General features: G+C 38.0%; 1 protein-coding gene across 2 annotated transcripts in view; it reads right to left on the bottom strand.

Moving 5' to 3' along the window:
* Positions 1-10820, bottom strand: part of LOC109085801 (TGF-beta-activated kinase 1 and MAP3K7-binding protein 3-like) — an 18182-nt gene extending 7362 nt beyond the window's left edge. Inside the window, exon 1 of one of the 2 annotated variants that reach the window (XM_042762009.1) lies at positions 10626-10820. The gene's annotated coding sequence lies outside the window, so the exon portion shown is untranslated. Of the gene's footprint in view, positions 1-10126; positions 10584-10625 lie in introns of those variants that run through there. The other variant, XM_042762010.1, reaches the window with a different exon arrangement.
* Between the last annotated feature and the right edge of the window lie 3810 nt (positions 10821-14630).

Here is a 14630-nt window from a genome sequence, read left to right as displayed (position 1 = left end):
ATCTTAAAAACATATTAATAGCTAAAGTCTGATTACACTGCATTCAGCACAAACTGTAATACGTAAGCAACATGAATGTACATGTTTGCGTTTTTGAGAAAACACCGTTTGTGTGGTTGGTTAGTGAAAAAAATAATAATATAAGTAACCAAATTAAGGTCATAAAACACATACAGAACATTTGTTCAGAAGACTTCTGATGTGATAGACTAGAGTTTTTGCAATAAAATAAGGTGAAAATCATCCTGCCCACTTATTCACCAAAAAAAAAAGCATTGATCCAACTTTTGTAAGACATGTTTTGTGTTAGAAAGGCCGTATGTGAGGGACTGACAACGGCCATGAATATTTAGTGATTCACACCTGAGAGACAAAGGGCCCCTCCCCCTAATGGCCCATCGGTGCAACTGTGACTGTGAGGCAGGCAAGAAAGAATGTGAGCAGAGTAAAATAATGGGAGTTTTGATTATTTGTATTTTATTTACAACACAGTATAATCAAAATATACACAGTTAATGTCAAAGACACATTTTTGAGCACACTGATCTAAACACAGAGACTTGAACAATAACACACCTTTGTGCCATTGCTGGAAACAGATCCTGTTCAACCGTTGAAACGAGTAAACCATACCTGGTATTTCTAATCTGTTTACTGCTTCTTTCCATGGATTCAAGAAAAACAAAAGCCACATCATCAGTAGTCATGGAGCTTATTTTACCACATTTGTGTAGAATATCAGCCCAATGTAGTTGAACAGCTTCTGATGTGGGTACAGCACTCTCAGAGGAAAACAGTTCGAAGTGAAGCCTTCAAGGTATCTGGTTACTAAAATAAATAAATAAATACAAATATTAAAAAACAACAAGTATGTTGATATCTTTAGCAACTATATTATTACATTAGCAATCACTAATATTGCCCAGAATGCCCACTCATAATTCCTTAAAAAAAAAAAAACATGATTTTGTAGTATAAACATAGGCATGTTTTGTATGTATTATACAATACAAAAATATTTTATTTCTGAGAAATGAAATTGTTACACACGTAATAAACCTCTACATTCACAGAGTATTTCACAGTAAATTGGTCTTAACATTCTTAGACTCTAACATTCATAGTGTTACAGTGTAGCCTAAATCCTTGTATTACTTTTATATCGTATTGTTTTATATTACATATAAAATTACATACATTCTGGTGTCGTGAGACACAATGAAACCTAACATTCTAAAATGCTTCACCTGATTTCATACATTTAGCCAGGAATTATAGTTTGAGAATAGTGTAACTAGTAAAATGTGTACATTACAAGTTATGTCACAATAACAACTAATGCAAGTATTAAAAAATGACTTACTCATCAGAAATGATCTCCTCCGCTGATCAAGCCTTGTGTTTCTTTACGTTCTTCTTCTGAGGTAAATTCTGGCTTATTCCTCACAGCTTTCTTCTTCCAGAAACGAAAAGTAGATGAACTTGATGAACCTTCATGCTTTGTTTATGGAGGTGATGTGGGCGTTTATTCGCACGTCTTTATTCGAAAGTCTCTTGTCCAGTCATATTCGAGGATCAGAACTAACTGTTATACCTTGAGACTAATAATTAATAGCCCAACGGTCTTATGGACCCTTTTCACCAGTTTTTATGACATCGTAAATCCTCCGAAGTTTTTTGTATTTTAATTTTTAAGAAAATGTATGTACATTTATAACACTACACTTTGTATTATATTACCTTTGCATCACATTACACAAAAACTAGTTATCGCTAATGTGAGGGTTTTTTTTAATAGCGTCTATGGGAGTAACAGTAAATTAGACATCGTTTTCTCTGCCGTTATCAGTCTCTCTACCCCCCCACCCCTTTTTTAAAAGTCATGAAAACACCATCATGGAGTTTTTCTTTTGCTATCTGAGCAAAAAAAAATATATATTTTTGCTAGTCTCCCATTCACTACTATAGATGTTTACCCAACTATGACTTCTGCTGCTGAGAAACCTGGCTGGAAATGTCAGGTTTATGTTCTGTTATTTTGACATTCTCTTTGGTTTACTTCACTTCCTGTATCAAAGCCCTATTTAATTTTGGTTTCATTGGTTTCCGAATAATGACCTAGTTATATCGTATAACACACACACACAAAGATTATACAGGTGCATCTCAAATTAGAATGTCATGGAAAAGTTTATTTCTGTAATTCAACTCAAATGGTGAAACTCGTGTATTAAATAAATTCAATGCACACAGACTGAAGTAGTTTAAGTCTTTGGTTCTTTGAATTGTGATGATTTTGGCTCACATTTAACAAAAACCCACCAATTCACTATCTAAACAAATTAGAATACTACATAAGAACAAAAAAAAAAAAAAAAAAAAAACATTTTTAGTGCATTGTTGGCCTTCTGGAAAGTATGTTAATTTACTGTACATGTACTCAATACTTGGTAGGGGCTCCTTTTGCTTTAATTACGGCCTCCATTCGGCATGGCATGGAGGTGATCAGTTTGTGGCACTGCTGAGGTGGTATGGAAGCCCAGGTTTCTTTGACAGTGGCCTTCAGCTCATCTGCATTTTTTGGTCTCTTGTTTCTCATTTTCCTCTTGACAATACTTGTCTGGCGAGTTTGCTGGCCAGTCAAGTACACTAACACCATGGTCATTTTACCAACTTTATCAGCATCTTCAAACAGCTGGTCAGCAGAAGGAAGCATGAAGTGCTCTAAAATTTCTTAGTAAACACCAGCAGATGACATTGCACCCCAAATCATCACAGACTGGAAACTTAATACTGGACTTCAGGCAACTTGGGCTATGAGCTTCTCCACCCTTCCTCCAGACTCTAGGACCTTGGTTTCTAATGAAATACAAAACTTGCTCTCATCTGAAAAGAGGACTTTGGACCACTGGGCAACAGTCCAGTTCTTCTTCTCCTTAGCTCAGGTAAGATGCCTCTGATGTTGTCTGTGGATCAGGAGTGGCTTAACAAGAGGAATACGACAACAGCAGCCAAATTCCTTGACACGTCTGTGTGTGGTGGCTCTTGATGCCTTGACCCCAGCCTCAGTCCATTCCTTGTGAAGTTCACTCAAATTCTTGAATCGATTTTGCTTGACAATCCTCATAAGGCTGCGGTTCTCTCGGTACTTGTGCATCTTTTTCTTCCACACTTTTTCCTTCCACTCAACTTTCTGTTAACATGCTTGGATACAGCACTCTGTGAACAGTCAGCTTCTTTGGCAATGAATGTTTGTGGCTTATCCTCCTTGTGAAGTGTGTCAATGATTGTCATCTGGACAACTGTCAGATCAGCAGTCTTCCCCATGATTGTGTAGCCTAGTGAACCAAACTGAGAGACCATTTTGAAGCCTCAGGAAACCTTTGCAGGTGTTTTGGAGTAGCTGATTGGCATGTCACCATATTCTAATTGTTGAGTTGTGGGTTTTTGTTAAATTTGAGCCAAAACCATCACAATTAAAAGAACCAAAAGACTTAAACTACTTCAGTCTGTGTGCATTGAATTTATTTAATACACGAGTTTCACAATTTGAGTTGAATTACTGAAATAAATGAACTATTCAAGGACATTCTAATTAGGGCTGGGCGATAAATCGATTTTATCGATTAACTCGAATGTGTAGTTTACATCGGTTTGTTTGAATGAAAATCTCTTTTCTTTTTAACATCCACCGACGCTCCACTCAGGGCTCCCGTAGTTCTGATTGGGCTCAACCCTCCCCCCGCGCGTTTGTCGAGACATGCTGCCGAGCAGAGTATGTTTCTCCGGAGCGCGGAGTAGAGCGGTGTGATTTTGACTGGAGCGAGGAGCGGATTTTTTAAAAGTCGGAGCGTCGTGGTTTTCACTCGCTCCAGCACCGCTACATCACGAGTACAATTCATGCCAACGGCCTGTAATATAACTGCATATTTAGCAAAAATTCACATGTAAATCATATTTAGCTATAGCTTGATACAGATGGATCTCTCAAAACAGAAGATTATAATGACAGCAATAACCGAGTGGGAAGTTATAGGCTAGTTCTCACGGAGTTTGTCTGTTCCTTTTACTGAATATTTTCGGCTTAAAGCATGATTTAAATAGATACAGCAAATTCACACGCAACCATGCATTCAAACAAATGTAATCTTACAGTACTTCATCTGTGTCTGATTTTGAATGATTTTGAAATCTGTAAGAAATGCATCGATCTGTAAATAAAATAACTGACGAAAATGAACTGCTGTTTTCATCACAGACAAAATTTGCACAGCAGAAAGCAGCAATTATACCTTTTAATGCTGACAAACATGTTATTAGTTTGGCATGTGGTAGGAAAAAAAAAGTTTGCACACAATAGCCTAAGCCACTTTGAAACTCTACTGTTATTTTATTTTTTATTTTAATATAGGCTACGTTATGAACATAACATTTCAAACATACTGAAATACTTTAGCCACGGAGCGAAGGCGGAGTGGTGTTTCTGGTATCAGTGAGCGCGGAGTGATTATTAAATGCTCGGAGCGTGGAGGGAAATAGTTGCCACTCCACTCCACTCACATACTCTGCTGCCGAGTGAGAGAGCTGTTTTGCCCTACAAAATGAACAAGACCGCGGTAGCACAAGCACAGCATATCCGCCAAAAAGCAACCTGCAGCAATGCTCGTTGTGCGGCTCACCAACAACAACTCTCGCATCCGGTGTAGTGTCTGCTCTATTTACAAATACGTTAATTTATATAAGAAAAAAATGACTCACTGTAGTTGCCAGTTTTAATCTTAACAGCTCTTAACGCCGAGTGGATGGTTAGATGCATGATGGGCTAGTATTTAATTTAAAAAAATATAAATAAAGGTCTTTCCAGCATTAAGGTAATAACATTACTGCTTTTTTTTTTAAATCATCTTCTTAGTTATAAATTTGGCTGGTAAATAATAAATAAAGAATTATATTAAAACTTGTTTTGATCAATTTCTTTGTCATTTGAATATTGTAGGGGGGCAAAAAAATCGATTTAAATCGTAAATTGGATTTTTGGTGAAAAAAAATCGGGGATTTTTTTTTTTAGGCCATATCGCCCAGCCCTAATTCTAATTTATTGAGATGCACCTGTATAAGAAAACTTGAAGTGTCTTGAAGTAATTCATATTGAAAACAAATATTTACTGATAAAGTAATCTGTATGTAGGGCTGTTGTGGTGAAGGAATTTCCCTTGCGGTCATTTTGATTGGCCCAATAGCATGATATGCAGTATTATCGTCATATATGTATCACCGCAACAAACCTACATACGAATTACTTTATCAGAGAATTATTTGTTTTCAATATAAATTATTTAATCTAAAATTAGACACTTCAAGCTTTCTATAGATGTATTTCTCATGTCTGTGTGTCAAGTATTCGCTGAGTTCTGGTTCATTTTTTGTGACTCGTTTCAGAAAGAAGTTCACGGAGACCGAGATGTGTTTCCTTTATTTTACAAAAGCACAGCGTTTTGTTGTTATTATGAGTGTATACAAATAAGAGTAGACCCTTGATGTGCTGATGTGCTGCTCTTATCTGTACGATTAAAAATCTCCATTATCAAGAAAAAATGCAGACTCCAGAAGGTTTTAAGCATTTGAGGTCCTCTCAGCCTCTCATACATACTGCTGTCTTTTCTTCACTAAGGTAGCATCTAGTCAACAAATTAATTACTTAGTAATGATATGAAACATGCACTACCGTATAATGTGTACACTGTGTATAATGTGTATAATGTTTAGTTGTTGATGTTTTAAATCCCCATCTGAAGTGTCCCACTCTGTGCAGCACCCAGCATCAGAATCAGAATCTGAATCAGAAACCGCTTTATTGCCAAGTGTTTACGCACACAAGGAATTCATCTTGGTGTCAGGAGCTTCCAGTACAGAAAGTACAGACATATAATTATTACATTTAATAATAAAGAGAATAGACAATAAATAAAAAATATTATATGGTAATAAAATATAGAGAAAAAGAAAATATCCATAGACAGAATTGTGAATGTGCGCTATTTACAGACTGAAAGTGTTGATAGGTTATTTACAAATGCACAGTCCTGAGATGTGTTATGCATTGTTCAGGTGGAATTCAGCCTGAGGGGAAAAGCTGTTTGTGTTCTCAATGCTCTGAAACGCTCGCCAGGGGGCAAACAGTTCAAATAGGAAGTGTGCTGGGTCTGAGGGGTCCAGAGAGAATTTACCAGACCTTTTCCTCACTCTGGAGGTGTGAAGTTCTTGAGGTTAGGCAGGAGGCACCAATAATCTGTAATGTTGTAGTCCTGATGTCTGATTTGGTAGCTGAGCCAAACCAAACAGTTATAGATGAACACAGGACAGACTCAATGACGGCCGAGTAGAATTGTGAGAGCAGCTCCTGTGGCAGGTTGAACTTTCTCAGCTGGCATGGGAAATACAGCCTCTGCTGGGCCTAGAGTCAATGTGAATGTCCCACTTCAGGTCCTGTGAGATGATGGTGCGCAGGAACTTGAATGACTCTACTGCTTCCACAGTGCTATTCATGATGGTGTGTGTGTGTGTGTGTGGGTGGGGGGGTTCTCCTGAATCCACTATCATCTCCACTGTTTTGAGTGTGCTGAGCTCCAGGTTAAGACTGCACCAGACATCCAGCTGCTTAACCTCTTGTCTGTAAGCAGACTCCTCACCATCCTAGATGAGGCCGATGACTGTAGTGGTGTCCGCAAACTTCAGGAGCTTGAAAGAGGGGTCTCAGAGGGGAGAACAGTGGGGAGTAAACACAACCTTGAGGGTAGGCATGGGCCAGTTTGAGGTTTTGACGGTATGATAACCTTAAGCAAAAATATCACGGTTTCACGGTATTGTTGTTACAGCTCTGAAATGTGTTATTTTTAAATGACTGGGTAAAAAAAAAATCTTTCTTTTTTCCCTGATGGACACAATATATTTTGTTTTTGAGCAACATACAGAATATTAGACACCGTAGAATTAGTTTATTTTATTCTTTGATTTGTTTCCTAAAAAGAAAAAATTAAAGACTGACATCTTTATTTAACCTAAATCTGTAAAGTTATTTAATTTTAGTTATATAATTTATATACATATCATTTATATAATTTCATATCATTTAGTTATATAATAATAATCATACACATAATTTGATTCAATAAAAACCTAATTTGAAGCAAAAACAGAATGTTCTGACAAGCTTTGTGAAATTATACCACCTAAACTTTTCAGAAGACAGTCAGCTTCCCTCAGAAACACATTCATATAAACCCCCAAATCAATGTTGAGGATTTTCTTCCAATAGTTCGTGCATCATAAACCGTAAGTGATCTGCCTGCTACAATATTTTTCTCTGTGCGTCCGTCTTCAGCGTCTCTGGCCTGTGTTAACAGGTGTTAACAGACTTCATATTTTCACATAAATTACATTTTGGAAAATGATTGCATTACAACGCAGTTTGTGCAAGTCCATAACAGAGAGTTGCAATAAGGCAAAAAAGGTCCGGTTGCCGATCACGTAAAGGCCAAAGTGTATTTCGACCGTCTGCACACCATCAGCATTACGTTATTTTTGTCATCAAGAGGGCTCGCGATCAGCCCGGGTGTTAAGTTCGACCATCCTACACACGTGACTGACCGCTCGCTCGCACCAACAGGAGAAGGAGGGGTCAGTGTTACTCTCTACACTGCACTCAGCCTGAGGGATTCCTACTCTTTCAGTCTTTGAGGAGACATGGAAAACAGTGCATACTGCAGGAACAGTATAATAGAAAATATTAGTGGTTTTGAAACTGTGACATTTTCAAATCGCGGTATACCTTGAAACCGGTAATTGGCCCATGCCTACTTGAGGGACACCAGTGCTGATAGCGAGGGTCCTGAATGTGAGTTTCCCCAACCTCACTAGTTGCTGCCTGTCTGTCAGGAAACTGGTAATCCACTGACAAGTGGAGGTAGGTACACAGAGCTGGGTCAGTCTGGCTGAGAAAAGATCAGGCATGATGGTATTGAAGGCCGAACTGAAATCCACAAATAAGATCCTTGCATAATTCCCAGGTGTGTTTGCTCTGTACGATGCCCAGTGATGTCCTTCAGGTAGGCCAAGACCAGTCTCTCAAATGACTTCATGACCACAGATGTGAAAGCGACACTGGAATAATCATTAAGTCAGAGGCTGCTCTCATACTGTTTAATGAAAGTTGACCTTCGAAGCCACTCCAGCAATGGACGCAACCCAGAAAAACTATCGGCAGGGATTTTTGCCGATAGTTCCAGCAACCGACTATCGGTGCCAAAACATCAGCAAAAACGATACATTGGTCGACCTCTACACTTAATCATCATTGTATTGCACTGCAGTATATGTCCTAATAATTAAAATTAAAGACCTTTGATCATAAAACTAAACATTAAACTATCTTCTTAAGGAGATACAGAGCGTTACATTGAGTGACCGTTTATAAAGACCTCACTAATTTACGTTACAAGCTATCAGGATTTCATCTTTTTGTAATTGACAACTAACAACAACTAACATAAATTACATCTGAACAAAAGTGCATTTTTTGGGGCCTCTGAATAAATTTGATACAAAACATAAAACATTAAAAGCAAACCTTTTTTAGATTTTGTGTCAAGGTTCAACAATATGTTCCATTTCAAAACAACTAACTTTTCTGACTATTATTTCACACGTCAGGCTTTACAGGGTTAAAGCGATAGTTCTCCCAAAAATGAAAATTTGATGTTTATCTGCTTACCCCCAGGGCATCCAAGATGTAGGTGACTTTGTTTCTTCAGTAGAACACTGCGGCGCCCGGGGAGCAGTTGGGGGTTCAGTGCCTTGCTCAGGGGCACCTCAGTCGTGGGGTTCGAATCTCGGACCTGCAACACCACGACTGAGGTGCCCTTGAGCAAGGCACTGAACCCTCAATTGGTCCCCGGGCACCGCAGCATAAATGGCTGTCCACTGCTCTAGATGTGTGTTCACGGTGTGTGTGTGTGTGTATTCACTGCTGTGTGTGTGCACCTTTGGATGGGTTAAATACAGAGCACTAATTCTGAGTATGGGTTACCATACTTGGCTGTATGTCACGTCATGTCACTTTCACTTAAATTACTGAATTAATACTGTTCAGTTTCTTGCACAGATCGGTGGTTTTGCGTCTTTACACATCAATGTATCGTCACGAGCCACAGGGTTTAATTTGGAATTTTCTGTGCATGTTTTTTTTCTCTCTTTCATAGATTCTGTGACCATTGCCAAGCACTGTACTGCTGAGAGACTGCAACGCCTGAAGCTAAAAATCATAATTTGTGTTCTGCTGAAGAAACAAAGTCACCTACATCTTGGATGCCCTGTGGATAAGCAGATAAACATCAAATTTCCATTTTTGGATGAACTATCCCTTTAAGGTCGCGTATGCACCAGACGGCCGCAGACTCTCGGCTGCCGCAGTGTAAACATGGCGCTCTACTCAACAGGAACTGAGACTTCATACCTGCCCCTGAAAACTGCTATTTATCAGAACAAATGCATGTTTATATGGTATATCTCAGGTTAAATCTGGTGTAAATGCAAAGCTAAAAGACACATAAAGCTAGTCCTGTGTGTGGCGGTGCATAAGAATGGCTTGTGTTGTGTTTAGCGATCTCACCACTGACAACGACCTGAAATCTGAGACATGAACCGTATTTCATGTGTACAACTCCCTTCCGCTCGACTTCATCCATCCACACACGACAGGTGTTACTAACTGTCATAAGCATAATTGCAGCGCGGTTAACACCTTATCTATTAAACGAAACATAAGCAAATTCAAAGGCTTGGATGTCGACCTTAATCTAGCCAAAAAAGATGCATTTGAATGCAACACCAGTTTTATACACACAATAAGCCTGAGTCACCAGCAAAACTAAAAAGCAACATTTTAGATTATATTAACGACATCAGCTTCATAATGGGTTCCCTTGACAGTTTCAGTTCTTCATGAAAACACAATCCAAGCGCAGCTTCATTCCAGCACTGGCCCCTGCTAGCTGAGCCAGCTAAACATCCATAAAAACACAATTTGTTACCTATTAAAAAGTCAAGTAGCGACAGTTCTGCCCAGTACCTGTGTCTGGTGCCTTCTGGTCGCGGCGAAACCACGACGAGCCTTCGCCAAATCCGTTTAAGAGCTACAACTCGACGCTATTTTTACACGATGACAAAGATAGGACGCCGCAATCGAGGGGATCAACACAAACAGTGTCTCATTACAAAACAAAAGTTTCCACAGTGCTCTTGAACATATAAATATCACGATAAACAATCGTTTCACTCGCACCTAGTTATCTCCGGAAAGAACAACAACACTGGCTGTTCATTAACCGTTAGCTTTAGCATAGCCGCTAGCCGTCCGGTATTTAGCCGCGGGGAGAAACGGAAACGCAGTGCGCGCCGCTCCCGCGATGTCTAACGTTAATTAATCCTGCGCTTGATTCCTGCCAAAAGCTCGCTGACATCGTTAAAAACCCAAGCAGCAGTTTATATGAACACTCGCTGTCAGTTTCGGTGCAGTGCAAACAACGGCTGGCTGCTGATAACAGTATCGTATATGTACGACAACATACCGTGCGCCGGAGCCTCCCGGCCATTGACCATCCAAGCAAGGTTTTTCACAGGAGGGGGGTGTCACCGGACTGCTGAGGTGATGGAAAAATAACAACGGTTCACCGGGGTTCTGCTGCGACCACAGTGGTTAGCACAGTCGCATCAAAACTGTCGTCTTCACGTACGCCTATTTCTCTTCCTCTGTCGTTCCGGTTGAAGTTTCGCATGTAACGATGTACGGCACATAAATGCCCTCTGCCGGGTTGGGGTAAAAGAAAAGAGAACCTTTACACTTAAAAAATCAAATAAAATCTGTCACTGCAGCAGTAGTACTCTTTCAAAAGGTTCTAATATATGCCATTTAGATACCAATATGTACGCTTTAAGTATTTATATGCATCCTTTAGGGATAAATACAGTGTAGCCTACCTTTTGAAAGGGTACCCAAACCGTCCCAGTGACAGCTTTTGTACTTTTTTTGTCTGAGAGTGTACATTGCTAAATCATTAGTAACCAATACAGTCTATACACAGCAGTGTGGAAAATATAGGACATGTTTGTGTACACTTTAACCCCTGTGTGAGTTTTTATTTATTGAACAGTTTATTTAGCCTCTAGACAAAATACACTGAAAAGGGTTTTTTTTTTTTTATCATCATATCTGTCTGTGATATATAGAATATGAAGCTCATACTTGAATAAGAAAAGAGGCCCAAACTGAGAAAAAATATGCAATTTGGTGCAGTTGCTGATGTTCATGGCTAAAATGTAAGATTAAATTCTGATAGCTTGTAATGTATATCATTGAGATACTTTTAACAGCTATAGGATGAAAATATCAGTTGATTTTTCTAAAAAAATAAAAAAATAAAGTTGCTTCAGTTCATTAATTGTTCAACTTGAAATATTTGTAACAATATACAAGCTATCCTTACATTTATTTAATAAAAATCAGAAAAGATTTCACAGCAAAAAATCACATGTACCACAACCTGAAGGGGGATATTTTTAAAAATATACAGACAGATTTTTTACTTGCTAAAAACTTTTAACTCAGACCACAGAAGGCATGTATATATTGTGTAAACCAAGTTTTTCAGCCAAGTTTTGATCATGTGGATAATTTAAAAGCCTTACAAAAGACTTTATAGGGTTAATAAATAAATTTCTACTGCCTCTAATATGTTAAATGTGTTTAACGTCGATATCCATATGATAATAAAGAACAACCCAAAGCCTGATCATTTAGAATATATATATATATATATATATATACATACATTCCCAAAACATCAAGAGTTGGGCTCAATTTGCAATGCATTGAAATGATTTTACAGTTCACCAGATGAGGGTGTCATTTACTACAGCTCAGCTGCAGATATAATTTAGCATCATAATAACAAACAGCTTTGAAACCCTCCCTCTGGATATATCAACGCAACTAATTTATGATAACATTTACCTTATTTATGTTGAATAATTCTGCATGACATCTAAGAATTACACTGAACAGTAACACTATAATAAGGTGCAATTAGTTAGGGTTAATAATACTTAATATAATTATAATATATAATATATATATATATAATTATAAATAATTATTTAATAAATAACAAGCAAAGAAATTGTTACAGCACTTATTAATCATTTTTAAGATTAGTTAACCAAAATAAAAAAGGATAGGAGCTATGGAGACATCTTTTCCACAAGCTGAGACCAAGACTTCCAGCTTAAGACTAAGCCCAAGATCAAGACAATATGCACTAAGACTAAGGTTTGTCTCCAGACAAAGCAAAAATTCAAGACTTTAGATCATCAAATTGTTTAAATCATAGCAAAGTTATTTGAGATTGATAAGTCAACATCTTATTTAAGTTCCTGGGCAGTTAGCCAGTTCTCACTTGTCACAAGCCCTAAATTAGCTTTGCTCTGATACCTGATAGTGAAGATTTCAGCTATCTGTAAGCAGATATCCAGAGGAAATGAAGCTCTCTTTAGACCTCAGTCATGATTAGAAATGGATATCTTAATGTTTTATGAACAGTACTTGAATGCTTTAAGAACATAAATCCATGCATTTTGATCTACAAGTAAGTATTATAATCAATAGAGTAGTTTTTGTATTCAAATACAAATCACATAAATGAACAGAGATACACAGAAAACTAGACCCATCAAGCTATTCAGGGCCTGAAACTTTGGAGCATGCATGAGTGAATTGTTCTGTAGCATATTTCAGCAACTGTGAAACAAATACAAGTGTTTCAAGTGTTACAATTTCTCTTTCAAACCAACTGTAAACTTTCCATCCTGCCCAGTGTCCTGCTATGATCTGCACCTGTTCCTGTAGTAGAGTAAATGCTCAACCAGGCCAACAGCTGACTTGTTGAGAGAGGGAGCGAGGCAGACAAGAAAACAGTAGTAAAGAGGCAAAGAGAAGAAGAAATAAAAAAGTAAAGAGGGGTTAAATTACATTTGACATCACTCTTCTTCTTCTTTTTTGAGAAGATATTTTCTAAATGCATCTTATAGATCTTTTCGTGAATGATCCATCCATGCATTGTTCCTTTTTTTTTTTTCAAAATGTCAGCTGGATCTATCAGATATCTCTCTGGTGATATATGCAGTATTTTTCCAATCATTTAATCCTCTTAAACCCCACCTCTTTCTTACAATCAGCTGTAAGCTCACATTCAGATCTGCCTCCATCCATCCAATCAGCAACCAATGGACAGAACCATGTCCCCGCCCTACAATTTCCCTTGGATGTATGTCACTAATACAGAAGAAAAGATCACTATCACTGTCACTATTTCCATTACAATGAGAATTCAAGCATTGGCTTGCAATAAGAAAGATAATACAGTTTGTCTAAATAAATACTCTTAAGCAAAGGAATACTCTATAATCAAGGTTTTGTTTCAGTGTAAACAAATGAAAAACATTGTTATTTTACTGTTGCTGGATCTGTCCTAACAATTTCCACCATAATAAATGATTTTAAAGTGCAGCTGGTGTCACAGGTCACAGGTCACAACTTGAGGAAGCGCCAGACTGCCTCCGCTTCACCTGAACTGAGAAATCCTACTGTAGCACTGTTCACCACACTTAGAGCTATGAGCTATTTATACCACCTCCTATTGAAGTGTTTGTCAAGTCATGCCAATCTGAAAAAAGGTACACATGGTATACTCTTAACAAGGCTCTTCCCTCTGCTTAAAGGAGTAGTTCACCCAAAAATTAAAATTTGATGAAAATTACTCCTCAGGTCTTCCAAGATATACATGAATTAGTTTCTTCATCAGAACAAATCTGGAAAAATTTAGCATTACATCACTTGCTCACTAATGGATCATCTGCAGTGAATGGGTGCCGTCAGAGATGCTAATTGATGGACTGAAGTCTTACTTGTGGATTATTATGATGTTTTTATCAGCTGTTTGGACTCTCATTCTGACGGCACCCATTCACTGCATAGGATCCATTGGTGAACAAGTGATATAATGCTAAATTTCTCCAAATCTGTTCTGATGAAGAAATGAACTCTTGCATCTTGAACGGTCTGAGGTGGAGTAGATTTTCAGCAAATTTTAATTTTTGGGTGAACTATTCCTTTAAAGTCTTTGATTGTTGTGAAGGTCTCATTACCAAACAATGCCAAAATGGGCAATCTTAAAAAATAACATGAATGAATAAAAATGATATATAAAAAACACTCCGTAAACAAAGAATGTAGTTAAATCTCCATGCTGAGATCAGAGAAACAGCTATACAGCATGGCCACATTACCACTCAGCAATGCTGCCCAATAGTGCCACACAGCAGTGAGTATTAGCAAGCTAGCTGTCTATAGCTCTGATCTCTGCCCACAGGTGGAGAGCTATTTCGGGCTCTCCCCTGTTGTCTCCATTGGTCTTCCAGAGTGGAGCTTTTAGCATAGCACTTTAGCCATTGAACTGAAGAAAATAAAATTTTAAAGCAACTTTCTGAGGTCGAAACAGTATTCATAAATATTCATAAAA

Source organism: Cyprinus carpio, chromosome A8 (assembly GCF_018340385.1).
Source record: "Cyprinus carpio isolate SPL01 chromosome A8, ASM1834038v1, whole genome shotgun sequence".
NCBI classification, from domain to species: Eukaryota; Metazoa; Chordata; class Actinopteri; order Cypriniformes; family Cyprinidae; genus Cyprinus; species Cyprinus carpio.
This window is presented reverse-complemented; position numbering and strand designations above follow the sequence as displayed.